We start from the raw sequence: 16842 nt of genomic DNA on the forward strand, positions 1-16842 counted from the left end.
TCCATTTTTATTTAAGCAAACTTTGACTTTAAAATAATAGTTTTAGAAGTGTAGAACATGTTTGAGGTAGCATTGGGTGTCGCGCCACCTTGCCACTTTTCCTGTCCTTAACATCTAATGATATCACATTCTCTGTCATAATACCCCAACCAACACTGGTATATTATTGTCAGCTACAGTCCAGACTTCACCCAGGCTTCCTCAGTTTCCCTTTAATGTCTTTTACTTTTCTCTTCAGGATGCCAACTAGGACACAAGAGTGCATTCAGTACCTATGGCTCTAACTTAGACACTCTTGGCTATGACAATTTTCATCATAGTCAGTTCAGTCGGCCATAGCAAATGCCATTGTTGGGAAGACTTAAAGACTATATGTATTTTTCATAGTCTGGAAGCCGGGACACCATGAGCAAGGCATGGACAGATCCGGCGTCTGAGGTCTCCCCGCCTCGCTTGCAGATGGCTGCGGTCTCATCTCCTCGCTTGGTGGGGAGTGAGAGCAACCAATCACCGTCTCTTCTGATGAAGGCCATCAGTCCCAACCCCAGGATCTCCACTCACTTCCAAAGCCCCTCCCTCATCACCTCAGGGGTTAAGATCTTGGATTAGGACCTGGGGAGGTGAGAGCGCTAACATTTAGACCGTAAGAACAACTTAGACCTTCCTCTAGTGATGACGTTGAAAGTTTTGAAGGGTGCTGCCTGGCATTTTGTAGACTGTCCCTTACCTGATGTCGACCTGCTGGCTCTCCTCATTTCTCCACGTTTCTGGGATGCAGAGCACAGAGATAGAGTTGCATCATTTTCATCACCACATTAAGGTGACACTATTGATAGGACGTCACAAAAAGGCAACTCTACTGACACGACATCACTGCTGATGGGGACCTTGACCACCTGGCCCAGGTAATATTTCAAGTCTTTGCGTTTCTTTTCACACTGCGCTCTCTGAATGGAAGTGATTTTATGCGTAGCCCACACTCCTGGGGAGCGAATGGGACTCCATCTCTTTGGGGGCTGAGAGTCTACATGAGTAATTCGGAATTCTGCAGAGAAACCGCGATCTCTCCCCTCCTAATTACATTTACACTCATTTAGAAGACATCCTCAATTTACACTAGTGTAACAATATTTTTTTAAACTTTAGGATTGGGCACAATCTATTCAGCTGTATGCCCCAATTGTTCTCTCAATTTTGCATTTTGATGTTTTTTTGGATGATCATTTGTAAAACCCTCTCGTGATACCAGGCAGCAGGAACTAGCTAGCCATGCAGTGATGAGGTGAAACAACATGGCTACAGTTTACTTGTTTTTTGTTTTGTTTTTTCTCATTTGTTTTGGTTTGGGGGCTATTTTTGCTTTTTGATTTTGAGACAGGGTCTCTCTGTGTAGTCTTGGCTGACATGAAACTTACTGTATTGACCAAGCTGGCCTCTAACTCACAGAGGTCTGCTTGCGTCTGCCTCCTGGGTGCTGGTATTAAAGGCATGCCTGACTTTCAATTAATTTTAATTCAAAATATTAATTATTTTTTATAATCACTTTACTGTAATGGACTTACAAATAAAACAGCACAGCTAGATTCAGGCAGCCACTCAATGGCCAGGGGGTTATTTCAGAAGTTAAAAGATAGTCTGCACTTTCTTATGTATATTTTATTTATTATAATTTATTCACATTCCATCCCAATTGTTATCCCCTCACTCTTATCTTCCTGTTCCCACCCTCCCTCCCTCTTCTGGCCTATTCCCCTCCCCTAGACCTCTGATATGGGGCCCTCCTACCCTACCGTCTGGCCAAAGCCTATTAGGTCTTATCAGGAGAGCCTGCATCCCCTTCCTCTGTGTGCCTGCAAGGCCATCTTGTCAAGGGGCAGTGACCAATTGTGGGTGCCAGAGTGCATGTCAGAGGTTCAGCTGTAGTCGCCTGTCCCCCATACCCCCTATTACCTGTGGAGAATCAGCTGTCCATTGGCTATATCTGAACAGGGCATCTCAGTTCTCTGCATGCATTGTCCTTGGTTGGTGCATCAGTTTATGCAGCCCCCCACCCCCACCCCCACCTCCCCGGATCCAGGATATTCTGCACTTTAAAGGGGCTTTATGCTATATGACTTGGCCCAACTGCAGGCTAATGGAAGTGTCTCAGGAATGCTGAAGGCAGGCCAGGCTAAGCTGCGGTACCTATTCGATTAGATGGGGCCTACAATGAGGCAGCAGGTTGGAAGTGGGACACATGGTCCGAAGAGAATACTAGATTCATAGCCAGGAAGTAAAAGAGCTAAGCAGCAGATGGCAAAGCATGGTTCCCTTGAGGGCACGCCCTCAATGACCTCACTTCCTCCCCTAAACCTCCCAAGGTTTCTCAAGCTCCCAGCAGCACCATCCTGGGCCTCAACAGGTCTCTGGGGACACTTAAAATACTAACTGTGGTCATTTCTAATCAAACAGGCACCACAGCTCAGCCTGGCCTGTCTTCAACATTCTTGGGACTCTTCTTCCACTAACCTGCAGTTGGGCCGAGTCACAGAACACAGAGCCATTTTAAAGTGTAGACTGTCTTCTAACTTCTGAAATACCCGTATTTAAAGACACCGGCCATTGAGTGTGCCGTGCCTCTAAAATACTAGAAAAGAATTCTGACGCAGGACGGTTGGCCAACTAAAAGTCCACTTCCTGCTCTCTCTGATTGGTTTTGTGGGTTCATTTGGCTTGTTTGTTTTGACTTTTTGTTTGATTGGCTATTTATTTATTTAGTCAGTATTTGTAAATGTGTATTGGGGGAGGGGCATGTGTGCCACAGTAGAGGTGTGGAGGTCAGAGGGCAACTTTCAGGGGTCAGCTCTCTGCTTCCACCATATGGGTCCTGAAGATCCAACTCAGGGCTTCAGGCTGGGTGACAAGTGCCTTTACCTGCTGAGCCACCTCATCAGCTCCTGCTTGTTTGATTTTTTTTTCTTTTTCTTTCTTTCTTTCTTTCTTTTTTTTTTTTTTGAGGAAGGGTCATACTCTGTATTCCTGCCTGGTGTGGAACCTGTAGTAACCTTCCTGCCTTCCAAGTCCCGGGATTACAGGTGTGACTACCACGCCTGTCCCCTGGATGGGTTTGATGGCAAGGTTTAAAGGGACACCTGGATTCACATTTTCTCCTCCTGGTTGTGTCAAGTGTGCAAAAGACTTCTGGGGTCACTGGGTCACTGGGGAGCAAGGCACGAGGTGAGCCTGGATGCTTCCATGTGTGCATACCTGACGAGCAAGTGCTGCTCAATGGTGTGTGTGTGTGTGTAAGAGAGAAAGAGAGAGAGTAATGTATGAACATGTGAGTCTGAGTGTGTGTTTGCTTCTGTGTGCGTGTATGTGAGTGTATGAGTGTGTGAATGTGTCCGTTCATGAAGATAGAATCACTGTAACACGTGTGTGTATCGGGGCCACTCAATTAGGAAATTCCAGGGAGAGGTTTTGACCAAAGTCAACCTCTTGGTCAGTATTTAATATTTAATAAAATGTGCTTCAGATTTGGCCCCAAATAGTGGAACTGCTTTTTTCTTGGGCAAATCTCAGGATTACTAGTGAGTAAGTTAGGAAGTTAGCTATGGGAGGGGACTTTTGGAAGCAAGGGCTCTCTGTGCCTGCCCTTCGTGGACTAGGCCTGTGCACTGGGCAGGGTGCCTTCTCTCTCGTGCTTCTGGCTCTTGGTTTCCTCACTGGTGGAGGTTAGGCGGGAAGGGGGTCAGCAGCAGAAACAAGGCTAAGACCACACCACCTTTCCCTAAGCCTTGGATGCTGTTCTGTGTGCTTCCTAGTCACCACCTCACTGCATCTCATCCAGGGAACCTTGTGCTCTGGCCTTGAAGAAGAGGAAATGGGCTCAGAGCCGTGGCCATGTAGCAGAACATTCACAGCAGACGGCAGCTGCTGTCTTTTGAAAAATCGTTATAAATTTTATGTGTAGAAATCACCACTGCTGATTTTTTTAAAGGCACAATTCAGTGGCATTAAGTACATTCCAGTTTTTTTTGTTTTTGTTTTTGTTTTGGTTCCGTAACCATCTTCACCATCCTCTCTAGAATGTTTGTTTGTTTGTTTGTTTGTCCTTCCCTATAGAAACCTTGAACCTATTGAGTAATGGTTTCAATTATCCAGCCTTTCTTTTCTGCTGTTGTTGTTGTTTTTGAAATTTATTTTATTTATTGTATATGAGTGCCTTATCTGCAGCAGAGGGCGTCAGATCGCATCGTAAATGGTTGTGAGCTACCATGTGGTTGCCGGGAATTGAACTCAGGACCTCTGGAAGAGCAGGCGGCGCTCTTAACCACTGAGCCATCTCGCCAGCCCTACCAGTGCTTCTTAAGCACAGGGAATTTAGTGATTACAACTGCAGACCCTGGGCAGATTCCCTCCCTGGATATGCTTATGCTATTGTTGTTGCTGCTCCCCTGCTCCTGTTGCTGCTGCTGCTGCTGCTATGACTATTGTTTGTTGTTTGTCCTCCTCTTCTCCTGCACGCCACCCCTGACCCCCACCCCGCTCCCTGCTCCCCGCTCCCCTGTACTTCCCTGCAGTACCTAGGACAGACCCCAGGTCTTTCCACATGCCAGGCAATCATCCTATTCCCCAAACCTCCTGGACCCAAGGTACTGGATACTCTGGGGACTCTTGGTTGTTTCCAGAGTCGCCACTTTTGTAGAGTGACAGACTTGACTCTGCCAAGAGGAAGGTGCCCACTCTTTGATATGATCCTCAAAGGAAAACCTGTCTTGGGAAAGTTGGATGGCTTTGAGATACCAATGTGTGCATCCCAAGCAGAAATCAGCCTAGTTTACTCACAGTCTAGCGTAGTTTAAAGGCAGCGATCACTGCATCCTTTGTGGTGTTTATCGGAGTGAGTAAGTTAGCAGGGAAGGGCAGAGTAACTGTGGTGGCGGGCCCGTGTTGTCATAGTACTGAGAGCGAATGCTAATTTACACCAGCAAACAAACTATTTCTGACTGCTTGGGGGCTGCTGTTTATACCCCAACAGAGTTCTCCTCCTTGTAGAGGACTTCTGTCTTCCTTGAAGCTGGCTCCCTGAGTCGCTCTAGTTTTAGGGGGAGAATCTTCTGTGTGTGAAAGCAACATGCTTTTCCTTAAGGCCGTTCTGTACTACAGACTTTTCGCCAACCACACAGTGATCCTGGTGCCCAGGAGCCGGGCACAGGGATTCTTAATAAACCATTGTGCGTTGGAGGGAGGATGAGGGCATTGTGTGCCCAGGACATGCTGGCCGGGGGTGTCAAAGAGCCTTTGGTATGGGGAGATGCCAGGACAGAGCGTCTCAGGAGGAAGTGGTGTTGAATTTGGGTGATGGATCCGACTTGATCTGGGACTCACTTCTCAGCTCACACCCTTTATTTCGCCCCCACCTCTGTCCAGAATTTAGGACATGGAACCGGGGTGGGCGGGGCAAACCACTTGTTTTCAAATGTTATGGATAGAGGGCAACAGTAGATATCTTTTTCCCCAATTGTTCTCTGCCTTGTTTTTTTGATATAGGGTTTCTCTCCAACCCTATAGCTTGTGGATTCTGTTAGAATGGCTGTCCAGAGAGTCTCCAGGAGCCTGCCAGCGCTGGGGTTGCATGTGTACTGCGGCACCCGTGTGTTCTATGTAGGCGCGAGGGACCATACCCAGGTCTTCAAGCTTATGTGGCAAGCACTTTATTGAGAGCCATCTCCTCAGCTATAAATTGTGTTGGAGATAGGATCTATTTTGTTTGGTTGGTTTTTGTTTTGTTTTTTTGAGATAAGGTTTCTGTGTGTAGCCTTGGCTGTCCTGGACTCACTTTGTAGACCAGGCTAGCCTCAAACTCACAGCGATCCTCCTGCCTCTGCCTCCCGAGTGCTGGGATTAAAGGCGTGCGCCATCGTGCCCGGTTGAGACAGGATCTTAGTCTGTTGCTCAGGCTGGCCCTGAGATCCTGGGTTCAAACTATGCTCCTGCCTCAGCCTTCTGAGTAGCTACAGTTTTAGACATGTGCCATGACGCCTGCCTTTTAAAGAGATTACTCAAAACACAAGAGCTCCAGGAATGGGGACAATCAGTGAGTGGCCTGCTAGAAAGGATAGAGTGGGACAGACTTGTAGCAAGCAGAGCCAATCTCTGTCCCAGGGCACAGCAGGAAGCCACTTACAGTTCCGACTGTAAATGACAAGAGCCAGTTGGTTTTGTAGCAGAGTTCACTTGGAGACCTCTCATCACATGCTTAGAAGGGCCATGGAATCTAGACCCGTTTAAATACACGTATCTGGAAACCCTCCGCCATCTGCAGAGACAAATGAAGTCATTTGAGGAATACAGAAAAGATGAGAAAACTAATTAAAGAGGAGGGGCAGGATTGATCTCCATGCCCGAAGTCCGGAGCCAGGTTAGACGGCCTCCATGCCTAACAGCCTCTGATAGCCGTGCTTGGACGTGTTTGGGAGTGGGTCCCCGTGCATGAAGCAACAGGAAACCCGGATAAGCAGACGTCATAGGAATATGGGAGGCTACGTAAGGGCAGAGAATGTGGAGCCTTCGTGAAGACTAGAGAAAGGAGCCCTGGGCTGAAGACAACGCTCAAAGGCTACAGACAACACCAAGCCTGCTAAGTTACGCCCCCAGGACCCACGTGGTGGAGGGAGAGCGCTGGCTCCTGCAAACTGTCCTCTCCACATGTGCACCGTGGTAAGTGTGCACCCACGGAGACTCACAGACACTATCGTCTGTCTGTCTGTCTATCTAAATGTGAAAAGAGTAAACCAACCCAACCCAACCAATCAAACCAAACAAAAACCCTTGTGATGCAGTCCTGAGGAGGACCGCTGTACGCCCTGGCCAGGCACCTTTGTAGAGCCTGTACACCTGGGCCCAGAGGCCTCCCTCACGAGGTTCTGTGGCTGAACCTTTGAAGTGAGACCCTAGTTCATAAGAGTCATGTGAAACCGGCCGGAAGCCAGGTAGACCTCTGTTTTTATCCTGGCTTTGACAGCTTCCTTGAATGACCAGGACAGCTATGTCCTGCCTTGGGGACAGGAGCAGGTGTGGGTTAGGAGACAGGTTGACAGCGGTTAACTGGGACCTGCTCATGAGGAACTTTGGATATTCTGATCAGCGAGAGTTTGGGAGCAGGAGAGTGTGTGTGTGAGTATGTGTGTGCATGGATGTAGTATGTATATGTGCGTGTGTGTGTGAGTGTGTGTGTGTGACCAAGAGTCTGTGGGTGCAGCATTCTGTACAGCCGTCAAAGTGTAGGCCCCTCTGAGGCAGCTCCATCAGCTTCCAGATATATGGTATTAGCTAAGCTTTCAAATGTTTCCTGGGCAACTGCAATACTCATCTGAGGCAGGAAGATGTGAGGAGGGAGAGTGTGAGGAGGGAGGCTGTGAGGAGGGAGGCTGAGAGGAGGGAGGCTGTGAGGAGGGAGGATGTGAGGAGGGAGGCTATGAGGAGGGAGGCTGTGAGGAGGGAGGCTGTGAAGAGGAGGCTGTGAGGAGGGAGGCTGTGAGGAGGAGGCTGTGAGGAGGGAGGCTGTGAGGAGGAGGCTGTGAGGAGGGAGGATGTGAGGAGGGAGGCTATGAGGAGGGAGGCTGTGAGGAGGGAGGCTGTGAAGAGGAGGCTGTGAGGAGGGAGGCTGTGAGGAGGAGGCTGTGAGGAGGGAGGCTGTGAAGAGGAGGCTGTGAGGAGGGAGGCTGTGAGGAGGAGGCTGTGAGGAGGGAGGCTGTGAGGAGGGAGGCTGTGAGGAGGGAGGCTGTGAGGTGGGAGGCTATGAGGAGGGAGGCTGTGAGGAGGGAGGCTGTGAGGAGGGAGGCTGTGAAGAGGAGGCTGTGAGGAGGAGGCTGTGAAGAGGAGGCTGTGAGGAGGGAGGCTGTGAGGAGGGAGGCTGTGAGGTGGGAGGCTGTCAGGTGGGAGGCTGTGAGAAGGAGGCTGTGAGGAGGGAGGCTGTGAAGAGGAGGCTGTGAGGAGGAGGCTGTGAAGAGGAGGCTGTGAGGAGGGAGGCTGTGAGGAGGAGGCTGTCAGGTGGGAGGCTGTGAGGAGGAGGCTGTGAGGAGGAGGCTGTGAAGAGGAGGCTGTGAGGAGGGAGGCTGTGAGGAGGGAGGCTGTGAGGTGGGAGGCTGTGAGGTGGGAGGCTGTGAGGAGGGAGGCTGTGAGGAGGGAGGCTGTGAGGAGGGAGGCTGTGAGGTGGGAGGCTGTGAGGAGGGAGGCTGTGAGGAGGGAGGCTGTGAGGTGGGAGGCTGTGAGGAGGGAGGCTGTGAGGAGGGAGGCTGTGAGGAGGGAGGCTGTGAGGTGGGAGGCTGTGAGGAGGGAGGCTGTGAGGAGGGAGGCTGTGAGGAGGGAGGCTGTGAGGTGGGAGGCTGTGAGGAGGGAGGCTGTGAGGAGGGATGCTGGGTTGGAAAGCTGTGAGGAAGCTGATGCAATAGTTGAAAGAGTGATTTTATTTTTATTTTTTCACTTTAAATTAGTTAAAAATAATTGGCTTCGTTGTGATATTTTCAGACGTACACATAAACATATATCATAATTCCCTCATACATCCCCCCTCAAAAGAGTAATTTGAAACGAGATTGGAACCTATCAGCAGATTGTGACATTACTGTGGTGACAGCCAGCATTTTAAAATCGCATTCATGTGTTTGCTTATGTGTTCATGTGTGTCTGTATAGGCATGCGTGTGGAGGTTAGAGGGCAACCTCAAGATTGGTCTCTTCCGTGTGAGTTCTGGGAGCAAACCCAGAGCTCAGGTCCGCAGGCCGAGCACGTTTCGGAACAAATAAGGCATTTTACAATAATTAATAATCAGAATGCATCAGAACGGTTACATGCCATCAGGTGAAGGTTTGGCTTCCTCACATATCCATGCTCTGCACCCACACAGACGCACATAGTGGGGGACAGTGTGCCATGTATTTCACGCCTAGGAAAGATGAATCTTGCTTAAATATTTGCAAGTTCTGGTGTGGATAGAGGTAAAGGTAAATTCATTCCCCCCCCCTCTGTGTGTGTGTGTGTGTGTGTGTGTGTGTGTGTAGGTGCACATGTTCATGTGTGAGCATAGGAGTGCATATAGCATGAGGTGTCACTTGACCTTGGTGTCATTCCTTCCACCTTCCACTTGTGTGCGGCTAAGTCTCTTCCTGCCCGCAGCTGTACATCCCAGGATAGCTGGCCCACAAGCTTCTAGAACTTGCCCTTCTCTGTCTGCCATCTTGCCATGGGTATGCTGGCAGTTCAGAGGTCCGTGACCACAAGGGTACTGGGGACCTTCATTCTTGTCTTCAAGCCTGTGAGGTAAGTGCTTTATCCCTTGAGCCTCCCCCTCAGGCTCCGAAGTCGTTCCTACCCAGGCTCAGCAGCTCTTGGCCTTGCTCAGATACTCTCTGAAACTCAACCATCAGAGGGTGAGAGTGAAAGGGGACCTAGTGGCCAGCCCGAGCTAGCCCGTCACGTTCCTGTAGTCGGTAAGAAGGCGCAGGGTCAAGGACTGAACATCCCAAGAGACCTTCAGGAGCCACCTGAGACTCAAGACCAGCAGCCCTGGTGCCTCTCTGTGTGCCATCTCCCGAGCCAGGCGATGCGTTTAGCGCCTGTGGTAGGTATGACAGACCACCCTAAATTTACAGTGTACAAATGTATTCTGTTCCGCCTGCAGGTCAGAAATCAAAGATGGGTCTTATTTGTCTAAAGTCAAGGTGTTGGCAGGGTTGAGCTCATCCTGGAGTTTGTGGGGGAGAATCAGTCATCACCATTTTCCAGCTTTTGGAGGTTGCCCATCTCCCTTGGATTTATGGCCCATCCCTTCATCTTCCAAGCCAGCACAGTAGCAAGATGTGTATGTCCACAGTATATAGCACAGTGCCTAATAAAGCAGGTGCTCTAAGCGTTAGTGCTGAGCAAATACACCTGATGTCCTGATCATATGGGTAAGGGCACAGACTCCTAGAAAGATGCGTGGTCAAGGCTAGCATCAGAGCTGGACTCAGCTCCCAGGCCATCCGAGTCTTTCCTCTTTGACACCCAGATGGGTAGTAGCCTAAATTCTCAGTGCACACGATATCATATTCTTGGCCCTTTGGGGTTGACAGTGACATTTCTCTTAACCCTGATGGCTGGTGTTTAGAGGATACGATATAAGAAAGAGTCCACACTTGAAGCTTGTTAGACCAGGCCTCAAATCCTCATTTTTACTTTGTATCAGTGAGCTATTGCTGTGTAACAAGATACCCGTATTAGGATTTTTTTTCCAGAGAAAGAGAACCAGTAGACTACAAATAGATGTCTAAGGAGATTTACTGTAGAATTAGCTCACGTGGTGAAGTCCCACCATATTCCACCAGCAAGCAGGAAAACCGAGGAAACATTTTAGTCCCCGTCTGAAGGTTTGAGAGACAAGGGACCACTAGTGTATGACTTTGAGTCTGAAGATCCCAAACTAAGTGTGTTTGGTGTCTGAGGGAGGAAGAAACCAGGCTCAGGAAGAGCAAGCGTACACACGAGGCCCTGGGTTCGATCTTTAGCACTCAAATCAAAACAAAGCAAGCAAACAAAACACAAGAGATTAAATTTGCCTTTCTGTTCAACGTGTTCCCTCCACCTGTTGGGCTGAAACAGTGTCTTCTTGCACGGAGGGAGACAGATGTCTTTACTCTGCCCACTGATGCACATACTGTCTGGGGACACTCTCAGAGACACACCAGGAATAATAGCATTTGAGCAGCTCTCTGGGCATCTCTGAGTCCAGTCAAGTTGACACAGAAAAGGAACAACTGCTCTACTCCTAAGAGCTTCTCTCAGTAGCAGCCTGTGGGGTGGGTGGAGGGTTCTGTTGATGGACTATGAGGGGCCGGTCTTAGTTGGATCTGCTCACTTGTTTGTGGCTACCTAGTGAGTCAACTGCAAGTGGCTGGTCTAGGGTGGCCTGAGCTGGGACAAAATGCTGTGTTCTTTGCAGCCTCTTGCTGTCCAGCAGGCAAGCCTGGGCCTTTCTTCACAAGGACTGCCCTAAAGTAGTGGTTCTCAACCTGTGGGTGGTGACCCCTTTAAGGGTCGAAGGACCTTTTCACAGGGGCTGCACATCAGATATTTACATTATGATTCATAACAGTAGCAAAAATCACAATTTTGATGTAGCAACAAAAATAGTTTTATGGCCAGGTGGTGGTGGCAAGCGCCTTTAATCCCAGCACTTGGGAGACAGAGGCAAGTAGATCTCTGTGAGTTAGAGGTCAACCTGGTCTCCAGAGTGAGTTTCAGGATAGCTAGGGCTACACAGAAAAACCCTGTCTCAAAAAGAACCTAATAAAATAATAATAATAATAATAATAATAATAATAATAATAATAATAATAGTTATTATTATTATTATTATTATTATTATTATTATTATTATTATTATTATTATTATTATTATTATTATTTTCATGGTTGGGGGCCACCACAACATGAGGAACTATATTAAAGGGTTGCAGCATTAGGAAGGTTGAGAACTACAACCCAAAAGCATCTCCTGAACTCCAGCCATCCTCCTCCTTACTTCCATTGGGTCTAAACTGGGTCAGCAGAAGTGCACATGCCCAGAACAGGCGCACATCACTTTGGCAGAAGTGCACATGCCCAGAACAGGCGCACATCACTTTGGCAGAAGTGCACATGCCCAGAACAGGCGCACACCACCTTGGCAGAAGTACACATGCCCAGAACAGGCGCACATCACTTTGGCAGAAGTGCACATGCCCAGAACAGGCGCACATCACTTTTGCTGGATCCTGTTGGCCACAATGAGTCAACTCAAGAGTCAAGTGGCAGAAAAGTGTCTCTGCTTCTTCATGGGGATTTTCCACACACTTTGCAAAGTGTGTGGATGCTGGTAGGGCTGGAAATGGTCATCCCCACAGTTAACTGACCACACACGTGTTTCCTAATTCCTCTGGTCCTCAGTTTCCTCATTATTCCTAGTAACACCCCCTCAAGGAGTGAGGATTCAGAGATTTAAAATATTCATAACTGTAGCACCAGCTCTTCATAATGACAGCAGTTGCATTTTCTATTATTACTGCTGTTATTGTTATTACAATAATATTTTTTTGTTATCACAGTTCTATTATTGTATTTATCTGCTTCCCATTTGCTATAACTAAATACCCCAATCTGAAGAATTTATAAGGAGCTTTATTCAGCTCATCATTTTGGAGGTTGAAAGTCCAAGGTCTGCCACTCCTATTTGCCCAGCATCTGGTGATGGTTCCTTTTAACTGTCTCAGAGTGAATGGCATCATGGTCAGAGTGTGTGTGGGAGGGAGAGATCACACATCAAGACGTGAAAGTTGGGACTGGAGAGACGGCTCAGCAGTTGGGGCACCGACTGCTCTTCCAGAGGACCCAGATTCAAGTCCCAGCACCTGTACGGCAGCTCACAAGTGTCTGTAAGTCAAAGAACCGACACCTTCATACATACAGACAGACAGACAGACAGGCAAAACACCAATGCACATAAAATCAGGATAAATAATTTTAAAAAATACATGAAGCTGGAGAGAAATCCAAGGGTCAGGGGTCATTCTTGAGACTAGCTCATTCACTCTCTAAGACCAGCTGCAGTGAATCCCGGGGCAGTGCTCCCACTGTCCTCCACTGAGCTCCAGCTGCAGTGAATCCCGGGTCAGTGCTCCCACTGTCCTCCACTGAGCTCCAGCTGCAGTGAATCCCGGGGCAGTGCTCCCACTGTCCTCCACTGAGCTCCAGCTGCAGTGAATCCCGGGGCAGTGCTCCCACTGTCCTCCACTGAGCTCCACTGAAGACCGAGCTTCAAGCACATGCGCCTTGGAGGACACGCTCAAACCACACTCAAGCCACAGCATGGTAGCGGGTGCTGTGCTGTGGTGAACTCAGCATTGCTGGGGACGGAATGAGACCAAAGCATCATAGATTTGCAGACTATTGCTTCCGGTATCCACCTTCTTCATTTCAGAAGCAGACAGATGGCTGTTTGAGTCAGATACAAAACCATTTAGGGATGGCGTGGGATTCGAACCCAGAGCACCCAGATCTGAGTTACAGTGTGAGAGAATTGGCCAAATCCCTTCGCCTGCCTGCGTCTCTGCTCCTTTATCTATAAGGTGGATCTGAGCACACCTACTTCCCAAGTCTGCTCTAGGAGATAACTCCATTGAGCAAGGAGAGGAAGGCGTTTTTAGGTAGGAGGGTGCTGGGCTAGTATTAGTTATTCTAATCAGTACCTTTCTTTGCATCGTTTGCACTTCTGACCTCAAAAACGGGTCTCAGGATGACAGACCTTTCAGAAGATGATGGACGTCTCTTGGCTCTCTGGTTATCTTCGAGCAGGAAACTTACTTTAAGTCTTGTGATTTTTCTAACGGTCACCGAAGTTTAAAAGTTTCATTAAAAAAAAAAAAAGGAACAAATTCCAAATTTGCTCAAACCTCTAAAACCAGAAAGAATGACTCACAGGTCACCAGCGTCCCTGCAATAGAGTGGCTTCTGTTTTATTGCTATTAAGTAGAATTTAGCTCTGTTTTATTAAGGTAATTTTTATAGTCATGTGAGAGGTTAATGCATTTTGCACATAATCCATGGCTAACTCACTAAATGCTGAACCCATTAAAGACCAGCTGGCTAGAGCTGGGCTTCGGAGGCAGAGCCACATGTGGGTGGGTTACAATGAGTGACCGAATGTATACAAGGGTTGGGAGGCAGTTCTTTCCTCTCCAAAATTTAAGACTTGGCCCTGTGTGTGTGTGTGTGTGTGTGTGTGTGTGTGTGTGTGTGCGCGCGCGCGCGGGGGCGCGTGCGTCTATGCCTGAGTGCATGCATGTGAGTGCATCAAAGAGCCCCAGGGACTGGACTGCCTCTGCCTCCCCAGTATTAGGATTCTAAGTTTATGCTACCATGCGTGGCTGTTTCCATGGGCTCTGGGGACTGAACTCAGGCTTACATGGCAAACCGTTTACTAAATGAACCATCTCCCCCTTTCTTAAAACTTGCTCTTAAATGAGAAAATAATAGAGCTTCGTCCTGGCAAGACAGATTTAGGTGCCTGACCCTGCTGAAGGTAGGTTCTGATGGGAATAATCCGAGGACTGATGTCTAGGTGGCCAAACCACAGGGCACTTGCAAGAACCTGTTTCCAAGCCCCTCGCCAGTGAGTTTACTTCTGTGTTTTCTCCACATCCCAGCCCCTCTGTCATAGGGTCCTTTCTTTTTGACTTGTTGGGACAGGGTGTCTATATAGCCCTGGCCGTACTGAGATTCCTTGTGTCGACCAAGCCAGCCTTGAACTCACAGAGATCCTCCTGCCTTTGCCTTCTGAGTAATGGGATTGAAGGCACGCGCCACCACACCCAGAAGTTCTGTTTCTTGTGTAGTGATAGAGCCCTTCCTTGCCCTCTCATCCATCTTGTCCTTAAGGACACAAGTGTAAAAGTTTGGGAAGCAGGAGAGTGCCTCTGACCACACGTGTCTGAAGGCTAGATAAAGGGGCAGTAGGAAACCGAGGGCACACTTTGTAAGTTTTACATGTGAGCTTCTTCCTTTTGGACACAGGGATGGGGCAGGGCTATGTCGTTAAGTCAGTTTTAGTGAGACTGGTGACATTTAGCACAGTATGCCTGTGTGCCCTTTTCATGTGTATGACCTGATGAGCTTAAAGCTCTCGGTTTAGTTTATAATTACGTATACGCGTGTGTGTCTGTATGGGGTAGGTGCATGTGTGAGTGCAGATGCCCTTAGAGGCCGGAAGAGGGCACCAGACTGGAGCCACAGGCTGTTGGGAGCCACCTGATGTGGGTCCTAGAAACTGAACTCGGGTCCTTTGCAAGAGCAGCCAGTGCTCTTAGCCACTGAGCCATGTCTCCAGCCCCTTGCTGAGTTTAAAGGAGAGACTTGTCCATAGAGATGCTGCTATAGTGGCGCTAGAGACCCTGTCCATCATACCCCAAGCCCCTGGTACCCTTGTGTCCTCTTGTGACCCACCTGTGTTATTACATATACAAGAACTGTACTAATTTTTAATTTTAAAAATATAATTACATCATTTACTCCTTCTCTTTCCTCCCTCCAATCCCCCCCCCATATGCCGGCATCCCCCCACCAACTGCCTCTTGAAATCATGGCTTTTTTTTTCTTTAATTGCTAATGTTACACATGTACATATATGTATATGTATATATATGTGTATATATATATAGTGTTACCATAAATATATAATCTCCTCTTTTGAGATGTTCTCTGAACCTTGGGTGCAAGAGTTGTGTTGTAGAGATGTGTCGACTGGGGCTGGACATCTCACAGCCACACGTTCTCTGGATTTTGACCCGTATTGGTTTTCTGTACCAGTCTCTGTATGTGGCAAAAGAGACGCTTCCTTGATGAAGCGTGAGAGCTACACTCATCTGTGTGCACATGTAGAACACAGCAGGTAACTGTGCTCGTTCGGTAAAGGGGCAGGCAGCCGTAGGTTCTTCCTGTAAGATCCATGACCTCAGGTAGTTGGCTAGGTTTCCAGTTCAAGGCATGCCGTCCTTCCTGTTGGGTGAGCCTTAAGTCCAACTGGAGAGTGGTTGGTTGCTGACGAGATACGAGTGTCACTACTGCACCCTTGGATCATTGTGCCAATCGGGTTGTCACTGGGGTTCATAGGCGTGACAGCTGGGTGGAGCTGTTGGTACTGTGAAAGCTCGTCCTCAGAGACGAGGGGTCAGGGCCACGCCAGGTCCTCCGGGCCTGGTGTCTGATGCGCTCCCGTTTCTCGCCAAGTGGCAGCCTGTTGCATAGATTGCTTTCGGTCAGGCCATTGGAAGCCAAAGGACACCACAAAGTCACGTCATGCAACAGACCTCACACAAAAGAGCTTTACTGGGGGAGAAGAACAGAATTGGTGGTTGGGCAGAGGGGAGGCCTTGAGTGTGTGTGTGTGTGTGTGTGTGTGTGTGTGTGTGTGTGTGTGTGTGTATGTATGTATATATATATATATATATATATTTTTTTTTTTTAGCATATTCAGTGAACTAGTGGAAAATAGTGGAAAAGTGTTTTGTTTGGCCATTAATGTTGAGTCATGGGGCCTGGGATTTCCAAGTCTCAGGAGCTCCAGGTCAATCCAGGGATAGGGTGTTTTTTCCCTTGGCCCTCGGCTCTGGCTTGGGGTCTTATTAGGGGCAGGGTGTTCTTTCCCTGGTCCCTTCCCCCTACGTTTACATAATGTACTTATTCACCTCTGGCGCACATTGGGGTCATTTTCTAGTTAGCTTACCTTGTGTATTTTTGTTTTGTTTTTGCCGTGCTGGGGGTCGAACCCAGGGCCCGGCGAATGCTAAGCCAATACTGTCACTGAATGACTGACTATCCAAACCAACTTACTTACTGGTTTTCCAAACAAAATTGTTATGAATACTTGTTACACTTATTTGTGAGGATGCATTTTTATTTTCTTGAGTAAATACCCAGGCTCCACACTATACCAATTTCTTTCCCAGAGAAGCATGGTTTTGCACTCCTCTGAGTATAATGAGGGACCCAGGAGCCCTGGGTTCTTTTAATTTTACCATTCTGGTGTGTCTTGTAGTGTCTTGGTTTTAATTTGTTTTTGTTTTGTTTTGGTTTTTTTTTTTTTTTTTTTTTCGAGACAGAGTTTCTCTGTGTAGCCTTAGTTGTCCTGGACTCACTTTGTAGACCAGGTTGGCCTTGAACTCACAGCAATCCACCTGCCTCTGGCTCCTGAGTACTGAGATTAAAAGCCTGTGCCACCACTGACAGGCTTTAATTTCTTTTTTCTTTTCTTCATTTTTTTTTTAATGACTAAAGACACTGATATCT

Source organism: Acomys minous, assembly GCF_964271855.1.
Source record: "Acomys minous genome assembly, chromosome: 6".
NCBI lineage: Eukaryota > Metazoa > Chordata > Mammalia > Rodentia > Muridae > Acomys > Acomys minous.